The sequence below is a fragment of the Manis javanica genome, chromosome 6 (assembly GCF_040802235.1).
Source record: "Manis javanica isolate MJ-LG chromosome 6, MJ_LKY, whole genome shotgun sequence".
Taxonomy (NCBI): domain Eukaryota; kingdom Metazoa; phylum Chordata; class Mammalia; order Pholidota; family Manidae; genus Manis; species Manis javanica.
Window position 1 is genome coordinate 7,003,742 of NC_133161.1, and position 12,146 is coordinate 7,015,887.

The window sequence follows — 12,146 nt, forward strand, 5'->3', positions numbered from 1 at the left end:
TTCTGAGACTTTTTAGTTATTAGAGCAATTAAAAAAGAATGACAAGCTAGCCTTATATTATAACTTCACTGAGCAAATCCCTTCTCAATAGATTTCCTTCAGTCTTGAGAAGATTTTGGATGTGAAAACTATGTTAAGATTTTTTAGAACATGAAAAATTAGATACAATTTTTTCTCTTCAGTTTTAATATCACTTCTCACCTCTCATTTAAATAAGCTTCCTCATCAGTATTTCACTACTTCTTTAATCATCACAATAAAAGCCAAAGGCAACTAGGCAGAAATTTCAATTAAGTATTTGCCATTTGTTCATTCATCAATTCGGTGGCATTCTACTCTTAGGAAGGAGAGAGACATCACAGTAGTATGAGCTGCTATCAGGGATTCTCTGTGAAAATAGGAGTAGGCGGTTCCATCTACTGCATTTTCTCTACTTCCATTTTCAGAGATGCGTTCTATTAATCATTACCCTCACTAACAATTCAGAGAACAACAAAACTCCAAGCTGTGCATAAATATTTAATTCCTGCACATCTCCTCACCTCCACTGATGAAGGTAGGAAAGTCAAGAGTGGACAGGAGACGGTGGCGTAACCGATTCACACGCCTCTCCCTCGCCGCTCACCCTCCTGCTGCGTCCACTCGCCCCTCGCAGGCCCTTGCTAAGGGCCATCCCCTGAATGAATGACTCCCGAGAAGAGTTTGGACTAGATGTTCTTTCATTTCTATTACATTTCTAAAGCTGAAATTTGCATTGAGGTAATTGTGGAACCACATGCAATCGTAGGAAGTAAGGCAGAGGGATCCCTTGTATATTCAGCTACTTTCCTGAGAGGAAACAGGTTCCAAACTATATTGTATTGTATGTAATGTCACAGTCAGGGTCTTCAGATTGATACGCAGTCCAGACAACGAACAGTTCCAACACCATAAACACCACTGCTGTTGTACTTTTACATCCACAGCCACCGCGGCCCCTCTTTGCCCTCCCTCCCACTCCCGTCACTAAGCAGCATCTACTAATATGTCCTCCATTTCTAAAATTTTGTCACTTCAGAAATGTCACATGAAAATGGAATCCTTAGGTATGCGGCCTTTTGGGATTGGCATTTTCACCTTAGCATAACTCCCTAGGGATTCTTCCAGGTTGTGCTGTCTATCAATCGTTTGTTCCTTTTTATTACCGAGTGGTATTCCACGGCACAGCAATATTCCCATACTCCAGTAATACAGTCTTACAAGACAATGACACTTGTAATATTTCCAATGCAACCATATTCTTTTCTTGGTATGATCCATGTCCTAATCAACCCACACCTATCTGCCTATGGAGAGAGCAGAGGATAGAGATGGGAGAAAGTAGGATTGTTCCAGGTGCTGTTCAGTTTCTGACACACGGCCCAGGACTATGCATCCGTGAAGTTGTCTTGAGTGTGTCCAAAACAGAAGCCTTAAATTTTTATCTGCAGTCCTCAAACCACTTTTCTCCCAGTGCTGCTTTCAATAGATGACACCACCATTTACCCACTTAGGCCAAAAACTTGGGGAACTCGGTGACTCCCCTTCCTTTCGCTCACCACGTCCAATCATCTATCACCAGACACTACGGACTCCACTCTCAACATATTCCCATTCCAAATACCTTTCCTTCGCTGCCACTGCTACTCCTTTGGGGCAAGACCACCGTCTCTCACCCGGACTCTACACCTAGATGTTTACTGGTCTCCTGTGTGCATGCCACCCTTCCCCACCCCCTGCTGTAAACAGTCTGCAGTAGCTGGAACGATGCTTTTAGCATGTAAGTCGGGTCAAAGCCTTCTGCTGCTCCCCATCTCAGGGAGAATAAGGGACAGACTTTCCCCGTGGTCTACAGTCTTGCAGCTGGCTGCTGGCTGACTATCTAACTTCACGTGTCTCCTGCCACTCTTGATCAACTGCCGTGTTCTAGCCAGCTGGCCTCTCTGCTGTTCCCTGAACCAGCCAAGCACACGCTAAAGACCCAGCCTTGCTTTGCCCTCCACCCTTCCTGGGATGCTTTTCCTCCAGATGTCCACTCATCACCTTACTTCATTAGCCTCTGCTTAATCGCTGCCTCCTCCCAGAGGACCTCCTGGTTATCTCTCTCCTCACTGCCCCTAATCCTCCTTTATTTTCCTTTATAGCATTTATCACGGCTAGCATTATAGTAAATAATTATTTTCTCATTCTTTGTCCACACCCACTAAAACATATGCTTCATAAAGGCCAGGGCTTTTCTTGTCTTATTCATTGTTCTTTCCTTATCACGTGGTTTATATATATAAGGACTCAAATACTTTTTAAGTGAATAAATGCATTCCCCAAATTCCCTTACTCAGACCTTTTAGCCTGTCCAGGATTCAGGAGGTGTTATTTCCAGTGATGTAGGGACAGTGCCCACCCTTCTAGCTGACGTGGAGAAGACATGACACTGCTCCTTGGTTGTAGGAGAATTTGATGATAGGGAATGTGGTGCGTTGCATTAATGCCCCCTGTTGTCCAGTCTCTGTGCCCTCTGCTACGTCACTTTGTTTTTCCTCCTACTGAAGAAGCAGGGTCTGTTCCTCTTCTCCCCTGACCCTGGATTTGGCCATATGACCTACTTTGGTCCACAGTGGGTATGACAGGACCAGAGGCTTGGAAAGGGCTCCCTTGGACCGGCTCGCTTGTGCCCCTGTCACCGGCCTGCGGTGCATATGTGTGTGCTGACCCTGTGGCCCCGGAGAACGATGGCAGATGCACCGCAGAGCCCTCGGCCCTGAACCGGCCTGCAGACGAGTGAGGGAAAGTGACTGTTATTTCAAACCACTGAGTTCTGGAATTGTTCATTGATGACACTTTTGTTTTGGTCAACAGCTCTACGATACAGGAAGGGAAAGCAAGGCCTCCTCAAATAGCCGAGAGGACTGTGGGGAGGCAGAGCGAGGCGGAGGAGCTGGGCTGTGGCCCAGAGAGCAGGAAGTGCGTTTTAAGGGCCGGGGACGGGATTGAGGCTGGGGGCTCACGTCCCACTCCCCAGGTTGGGGCTCTGGGGGGAGATTTCCAGGTAGGGGGTGCTGCCCCACATGGGGCAGCCCAGCTTGGTTAACAGAGGGGAGAGAGAGCAGACGGGATCTCTGTCCCTCGCCTCTCAGCCCTGTGAGGACAGGATCCTGAGGTGGAGCCCACGGTCTCGTTGTGGGGCTGCCCGCGGACGCTGACATCTGCCACAGGGACTGTGGCCGGGAAGGGACAAGGGGTCTGTCCAAAGAGAGAGCTAAGGGGGTGGGAGTGAGCGAAGCACGTGCTCTGGGCGCACTGCCTGAGTGCAGGGGGCGGGAGCGGCAAGTCCATCGACCTCAGACTGTACCAGCCAAGGCCGGGCAGACACAGGGCATACGGCTGGAGGCCCGCAGATGGCAGGTCGTGCAGATGCAGGGAAGGCCCAGCAGTGACCCAGGTCTCTCCCTGTGGTGATGGCAGAAGAACTTTAGCTGCAACTTCTCCCTCCTGATATTTCTACACACCTGGTCGCCATCTTAGAGGCCGAGGAGGGCCCCTTGAGACACCAAACATTTTTATTCGGGAGGGACAGAGCACACCCAGAAGGGACTGTGAAATGGTCATGTCAGACTCAACTGCACCTGGGACTGGATGTTCAGCTGATTGGCCCTTGCTGTCCGGAAGGGTATCAGATCATCACAGACGAATAAAAACATTGCACTTTCTCTGCAAGTTGTGTTGTGCATTGCAATGTGCACCTCTGTTATTACCATGGCAACGTGCAACTGGCCTCCCCGAGGCCTCTTGCTCACTCCCGTTATGCATTCTCCACCCCACAGATGGTGTTATCTTTCTGAAGAGTCAATCTGGTTAGGTTGCTCTCCTGATTAAAAAACACCCTGCTGTGGTGCCCTTTGCCTCCAGGGTAACACTGAGACCTGCAGCGGACCTGTGCCTCCGTGCTGTCTGTGGCCGACTGTCGGGCCCCGCCCTGGGCCTCCGCACTGTCCTCTGACCCCGGAGGCCCCGCCCCGTGGTCCCCTGCTCTGCGCTTCCTCCTCCTGGTGGGGTCGGGGGGAGGGGCAGAACCCAGGGTTTCTTCCGGGTGGGAACCAGGTGAGCGGAGGCTGCCGCGCAGTTAGTGGTCCCGGGAGCAGCCCCCGCCCGTGCAGGAGGGCGGGCAGGTGGGCCGTGCCTGGCCTCCTCTTGCCGCAGGGGAGACGCTGAGGCCCGTCTGGCCCCGCCTCCCACGACTGCCCCGCCTCCCACGACTGCCCCGCCTCCCACGACTGCCCCGCCTCCCACGACTGCCCCGCGGCCTGAGCTCTGGCTGCCCACGGCGGTGAGGGGCTCGATGATGCCACGCTCCGTCCCCTGCGGTGCCTCTCCACTCCTTCCTGGTATCTCCTGGGAGCCTCTCGCAGGTGCCCTCGTGCTCAGGTGCCTGTCTCTTCACCACGCTGCACCTCCTCATGCCGGGGGGGGCCCCGTCCCCTCACTCACCCCTTTCCCCCACCCCAAGAGGCCTCTCCTTTCCCGGTGCTCTGGCTGGAGCTCTGATGTCAAGGGTCCCCTCGGGAGAACCCCACACAGGGCGGACGATCATACTGTTTGTCAGTCCACACGGGGTCACCACTGGAGAGTGGATGTGGGCGTGGACTCACTTTGTCTCGGCACGAGGAAAGCTGGGCATGTGCCGGGCAGGTCGGGAGCTGCGTGTGAGGCCCGCCTGGGTCTGGACCCTCCCGCGGCCGTGTCGTACCGCTTGCCTCCTCACACTGGCCTCAGCCATTCCGAACAGCCTTGCTGTGCTTCCTCAGATTCCCCACAGCTCAGTGTTTCCAAGGGTGCTCACGACAACACCCCCCACCCCGCTCGCTGCGCCCCTGGGGTGCGGCCTTGCCACTAGGCCATCAGCAGAGTCGGCCTCCGCTTTCCTCAAGTCACGTGCGCGGGGCCGACGGTCCGCAGGGGGCGCTTCTGCCGTCGGGAGCGCGCCTTCTCCCCGCCCAGCCGCCCCGCGGGGAGGCGGCCCCACAGCGGCCACGTGGAGCCCACGGGGAGGGCCGCGGCCCCTGGCTGGCAGCTCACGTGCCCGAGGCCGCTCTGGGCCATCTAGTCATCTCCGCACGGCGGCTGAGGCCCTATGAAGAGGAAGGGCCGGGCAGTCGGGCCGCAGACGTACCGGGTGGTGCTGGAGCCGCAAAGCTCTGGGTGGACTGCTGTGCGGCGGCAGAGAACTACAAGTCCCTCCTCCTCTCTCTGCCTTCCACTCAACCCCTTCCTCTGCCCAGACAACTGTCCCTTCTTACTCGGGTTTCAGCTTCCCCGTCACCTCCTCTGGGATGCCTTCCCCCACTGCCTGGGCTGGGCAAAGTGACCCTTCCTACTCATTCCCACAGAACCCTACACTGCCATCTCCCACTTACTCTGCCACCTGGCCTGCTACTTCGAAACGTCTTGTCATCATCTCCTCCTGTCTCCCAGTTAGGGCTTAAGCCTTGCAAAGGCAGAAACTGCCTGTCTCATGCACTACTGGTTGAAGGGTCCCCACCAGTAAGATGGCAAACTTCCGGCTTCTCTTCGGGGTCCTCGGTCCCCGCCGGCGCCACCTGAAGCCCAATCACCTCTCGCTCCCCTCCCAATCCCAGCACCTAACTAACAGCCACCACCCATATCCTCTTGGCACCACTGGAATCAACAGGTACTCGACCTATGGTTACAGGGAACCGTCATTGATTTCCAACCTGAAGAAGTCCACACCTACCCGTCCTTACTGTGGGGAGTCCTATCAACCCTTTCCTCCCAATCCTCAAGCCCTCACTCCCTTCTCCGCCCCTGTTCAGCAGGAAGCAGCCAGAGAGAAAGCAACGTCCACAACCCCATAGAGGAGAAAGGGGGGAATGAAGGGTCCCCACCAGTAAGATGGCAAACTTCCGGCTTCTCTTCGGGGTCCTCGGTTCCTGCCGGCGCCACCTGAAGCCCAATCACCTCTCGCCCCCCTCCCAATCCCAGCACCGAGCCACCAGCCACCAGCCCCGTAGAAGTGACACCACAATCACCCTATGCCCCTTCCTATATAACCCAGCACCTTTCCCTAATAAAGCGGAACTCTCCGGTGAATTGCTGCTGTGTGTCGCTCCTTTCCTTTCACTGGTGGTCCAGTGACATAAAATGCTGGCACATGACAAGTGACCACTACATACTTGCTTGATTAGGACTGAATAGAAATAACTAGTATTTATTACATACACATGATGTGGAAGGCCCTGTTAAGCATGTGTTATTTTGCTGGATAGGCGAAGCAGGGACTGTTACTATTCCTGTTTCACACATGGGGAAATAATGCACAAGATGTTAAGTAACTTGCCAGCATCCTACAGTTTGTAGGAGGTAGAGTAAGAATGTAAGCCCCCAGGTTTGACGGCAAAGTGCCTTGCTGGCTGCAGTCCCTATGCATCAGTCAGGCAGGCTAGGTTGTGCCACAGCAACAAATAGCCCTACAGTCTTGGTAGCATAAAAAAGCAAAGGGCTTTTTCTTTCTCATGCTACAAGTCCTCATGGGTCGACAGCGTTCCCTGTTTGTTGTGGTCTCAGTGGGACCCAGGTGATGGAACAACCAGTGTCTTGAGGCTTTCCAGTCACCAAAGGGACCGAAGGACTCCAGGGGGTTTGCCTCAGCAATGAGCTGTTCCACTTACCACTTCCTGGCCAGTAATGTTCAGTGGGCAGTGTAATGTCTACTGAAGATGTGCACACGTCATTTCCTGCCGTGAGGAGGCTTTGGCAAAATCCCAGAATGTTTTGGAAAGCCCTAGAATAAGGATTTCTTATCCACAGATTATAATATTCACATTTTAGATTATAATGGAAATCACAGTGGCTACCAATAGGTTATGTCTTCTATCACAGTTTAAAAAGTATTAGGATCTGGGACCAATATGACTTACAAACCACATTAAATTCAAATGGATAGACATTCACCTTTAATTCTATTGCCCCAGACACTGCCACTGACAAATAACAATGGTCAGTAAGGCAATGATAATTCTGCATTAGCATTCAACTCTTTTCCAAACGTAGCTTCTCAAATTGACACAGAGCAATTCTTGTCTTTTTATTATAGAATAGATCTGCTTTATTATGATTTTCTATTATTATGATTTACAATGACAGTTAACTTGAAAAGTTAATAAAAGGGCTCAGAATTAACTTTTTAAAACTGAAATAAAAATGAATATGCCACAATGAAAACTGAGCTGTCTATTGAATAACATCGAATGTATAGTGATGTGATGAGCAGTATATACTGACATTCTTCTAAAGTCCTATCGCTAATACATCCACAGCAGCGTGAATCCAGGAACCCTGAATGTTAAGTACCCTGTTGGTTCTCACGTGATGGGAGAAACACTAATATTGCATTTCTCACTTTTTTAAAAAAGGAAAGCACTCTCATCCTAAGTCTTAGTGTTTCAAGTGCTTTTTGGCTTCTTCTAATTGGGTCTTGCTCAATCCAGAAATCTCCTCAAATTACAGACAAATTTCCGTTTGGCCTTTGCTGTATACTTTCCATAGTGGAGAGACCAGTACGTCAAAGTAGCAGCCACTCACATTTTAGGTGCTCTGCGTGTAGGCAGCTGCCTGCGACCTCCCCTCACTGGCCTCTGGGGCCCTGGCTAGTGAGCCTCTGCAGAGCCCGGCCCTGCCCTCGCGCAGCAGGTGTCAACGACGGGAAATGGGCCTGCTCACTTCTCTTCAATGTATCTTCCTCTGGATAAATAGCCCCAGCCCTTTTGATTTTTCCTTTATGAGCCCTTTGTCTATTTGGTCACACCCCCAGAACATTCATATCCCCTTTAAAATGAGGTGCTTAGGACAGACCACGACATCCCAGCTGAAGCCTGGCGGTACTCCTTGCTCTGGGCAAGAGTCTCCTATTATTCATGTCGCTGAATATTGTATTTATTTAAAAATCAATCGCCATGTAATGTTGGCTCATATGAGACTCTCCATATGACCAACTCCTTGAGTCTTTCTCATAATACCAGGAGTCTTCCATCTTTTACTTTCGTGTTTTCTTCTTTGGAGGAGTGGGGGGAAGGTGTCTAAATTAGGAATTAAATTTATCTCTATTATATTTCATCTCATTTTTATTCTATCTATTCTATATTTCTTTCAAAGAAAGAATAAAAGTATGAAGATACTTTCAAAGTGTTTTTTTAAGATCATTTAGCTTATTAAACCATCCATCTCAGGTTTGTGGTATTGGCAAATTTAATAAGCATTTTTCTATTTGTGTCTTTATCCAAGGCATTATTAGAAATGTTGAGAAGAACATGAGGAAACGGAAGACCCTGCTTCAGGCTTCCATTTATGTTTCTCTTCCTTGACTTACAGAGCTCTTGAGAACTGTTGCTGAAAATCAGATCCGTAAAGTCTATGACATCACTCAGCTAGGAAATGATAAAAAAATGGACATAACTGGGTCTGGTGAAATTTCTACTTTGTGAAGTTTTGCTTGTTGCTAGCGAGCCTGACTTCCTCCCTGCAGGACTCAGAAATGTAGCGACCCATTCTAAAATTCTGATGTTGGTTGGCAGTGATCATGTCTTTATTTCTAGAACATATTTCCTTCATTCCCTTTAGAGAGATCACACTTGTCCTTGATTGCGTCCCCTTTCCTTCATCCTTCTTATGTGTCCTTTTTCAAGTAGTGCTTATCAAAGAGCTCACTGGGAAGTCATTTTATTTATTTAGACCCATCTCCTTTTCCTTCTTTTATGGCACCAGTTTCTTTCTGATGAGCAACAACTTAGGGGCTTCCATCTCCAGGGGATGTTGAAATTGCGCTGGTGTACAGGGGATACCTGTTTGAAGTTCAGTCTGCCTTTATAGTTGCATATTTGTATCGCTGGTGCATGCATAACACTTGTTTTTCACTGAAGTATATGTCATTTTCAAAGGGACATTTAAAAATGCTTTTCACCAGTTCTGCTCCACTACATGACCAAATATTTAAGGAATATGGGCTTGAGAAGGGGACCACTGACTAGCCTCCCCAGAGACCCATGTGTCTTATTTGGTCCTTACTGCGACTCGTTTGATTGTATTAACAGCAGTTATCTTCAGGGTGTCAGATGTCTTCCCTGCTTCATCGTCATTCTGAAGGATGGGGGTGCCATCAGGAAGCAATGCCTCGCTCTCCGTGTCACACATCTCGTTTCAAAGCCCACCTCTGCCAATGACCACCTGGCAGACAGTAAGCCAGTGCTTCTCACTAGGTGGTGACTTAGCCTTCCTGGGTGACATCTGGCACTGCCTGGAGACATTTTTGGCTGCCGTAACTGCACAGTGCTTATATTTTGTTGGCTGAGGCCAGGGGTGTTGTTAAATATCCTATAATGTACAGGACAGTCCCAATAACAAAGAATTACCTGACTCAGAATGGAAATAGTGCTGACGTTGGCAGACCCAGCTTCTGACAATGACCTTCCTGAGCCTTGGTTCCCTCCCGTATGCACTGCCAGTAAGCGTGGTCTGGGGTGGTGGGGAGAGGCTTATAGAGACACTGTACTGAAAATGCATAGCGCAGCGACTGGCACAGAGCTAGCATCACAAAATGGGAATTATTTTCCTTAAGTGTGTACCAGGCTTTGGGTTGGAGACAACTTCCTAAGATGTTACTGGCTTAGTATAAAAGAGTAATCCATTAAAAATACTTAACCAATCATATGTCTATTTGAATCTAGATAGATTGAATCTATTTGAATAAAGAAAGGGCAGGGGTGACTCAAATTCACAATCATGCCTGGGTGGGTATTGGCCCTCTAATTTGCAAATACCACTTTCTCTATGCTAGGTGCTGGTCGGGCTGCAGCAAACAGGGCTGCAGCAAACAGATTAGTTTAAAAAAAAAAAAGGCAACACATGCCCCCTTCTGGGAACTAACTACCTACAAGTAGACACGTGTCCCCATTTTATAGCTCGAAGAACCCAGGCCCTGGGAGGCCCAAGCAGGGGGCTGGAGGGCTCAGAGCTCACAGAGGCTGGGCCTGGGTTCACATACAGCCACATGCCTGTGTCCCCCAAACCCAGGTGTCGAATTCCTAACCCCCAGCGTTGTGGCGTTAGAGGCAGGGCCTTTGGGAGGCAGTTAGGTGATGAGGGTAGAGCCCTCAGGAGTGGGGTGCACGTCCCCATAAGCAGAGATGAGCAAGCTTGCTTCCTGTCTGGTTGCCGTGTGAGGACACAGTGAGGCAAGGGCCGTCTGCACACTGGGAAGGGGGCCCTCACCAGCCCCTGGATATGCTGGTGCCTTGATCGCAGATTTCCCAGCCTTCAGAGCCATGAGAAACAAATGCCTGTTGCTGAAACCCGCCCGCCCCTGGTATTCTGTTAAGCAGCCTGAGCTGTCTTAGACACCAGCTCTGCCTGATTCCAAAGTCTACATTCTTTCTACTCCATTACTAACAGATTGCAAGACTCTGAGTTAGATTTAGAAAAACCAGACTGTGAGGTATGTGAGAATTGCAGATCTCACCTCCGGGCTGACGGTGTTGGTTGCATTAGCAGCATTACCCACACCCTCTCACTCTGCAGTGTACTTCTAAGATGATAATGCCTTTTGTTTCTTTTTACTTTTTATATAATCCAACAAGTATTTGTTGAGCACTTGCTCCTGTTATAATATGGTGAGACTATGTCTTGGTCTGCAGGGAGTTTGGGGGCTGGCACAGGCGACAGTCAGTCGCTGCTAGAGGTCAGGGCGTTGGGGACCTGCAGCAGCGCGCTGACTCACCCTGCTGTGCACCATGCCCTGACGCCACCTCACGGCAGCACCACTTCCTTGCAGGTGTTTATGTGTTCTTTCGTAACTCACCACCACACGAGCAGCCAGCTCATGTGCTCAGTGACACTTTCCTCTGTGTACAGAAAACTCTGGGTGTGACACGTGTACATCTGAGGTTCATTCATGTTAGGCTTTTCTCTTGGCACAGGTTTACAGCACGACACATTCCGAGTTATGCAGAATGTTGTATTTACGATGTTTTTTGTTCGTGACCCTGAAGGTCCGTGCTACCTTGTGAAATTTTGCCTAAATGGTAACTGAATCACATGGCCTGAAATACTGATGAAGGAGAGAGTGCTACTTACAGAGAGGGAACCTTGCAGCCGCCCAACAGTCCTGTCAAAACTTGACTTGGCGAGTTTCACTGAAGCAATTAAGTCCTTTTCCAGGTATGTGCATGGTGGATGCTACTCCAGGAATATCACAGTGTCGCGAGTTTAGCACTCATAGTATCACGGTGCAGAGTCCGTTCTGATGGAGTTATCATGGCCCTGAAGGAACACTTACAAGTTTCATTCACTCCTGACTGAGTCGCAGGAATGTGCGGTGGGGTCTGAGCACTCGCCCATGCCCCAGGATACACCTCACGAATGCCACCACTCTGCTCCAGTAAGCAGCACTTCCGCTGCCGATCAGCGGCATCTCTGACTCCAGCTGCATCCCTTCTGGACCAGTTGTTTTGGCCTGCGTCAGACTGTGCACTCTGGTCAGAGCGCCCTACCTCCAGAACTCTGCTTAACCACATACTAGCTGAGCAACTTTGGCAAACTGGGTCCCTCAGATGTAGTTTCCTCATCTGTAAAATGAGCATAATAGGCATAGGTTTTGCTTCACTGGATTTTTGTGACATCTAGTTGTCATGTTTACTCATGTAAAATGTCTAACGTGACGCCAGAGTGTGGTGGGTGGTCAGTGAGTGTCAGCCCTGTTTATTCCCCGCTTCACGCACTGGCTGAGCTCCGCCCTCTGCCCTTTTACTGAGGAGACAGTCTTTCCTCTGGGGCCTTACGTACGACTCTCCTTGTCTGCTGTCTTGCCCGGTGTGCACCTGGTTCTCAGTCCGGGAGTCCTTTTTGCTCTTAGCCGCTTCTTGGCATGAGGCATAGGACTTAGCCCTCAACTGGTCAGCCTCTGCTGCCAACATCTTCTCCTGTCTCTGTTTTCATTTCTAAGCCGAACATCACAGGATCACAGTACAGGAGTCAGGAGCACAGAGTGAGGCATCTGACTGTCTGGGTTCAAGTTCGGTTTTACCTCTTGTTAAGCAGGTGGCTTTGGGCAGGTTATTTAATCT

At 50.0% G+C, this 12,146-nt stretch overlaps 1 protein-coding gene across 1 annotated transcript in view; it reads right to left on the bottom strand.

Annotated features, from left to right (window-relative positions):
- Positions 1 to 12,146, bottom strand: part of CNTNAP2 (contactin associated protein 2) — a 1,951,112-nt gene that overhangs the window by 108,959 nt on the left and 1,830,007 nt on the right. The window lies entirely within an intron of this gene.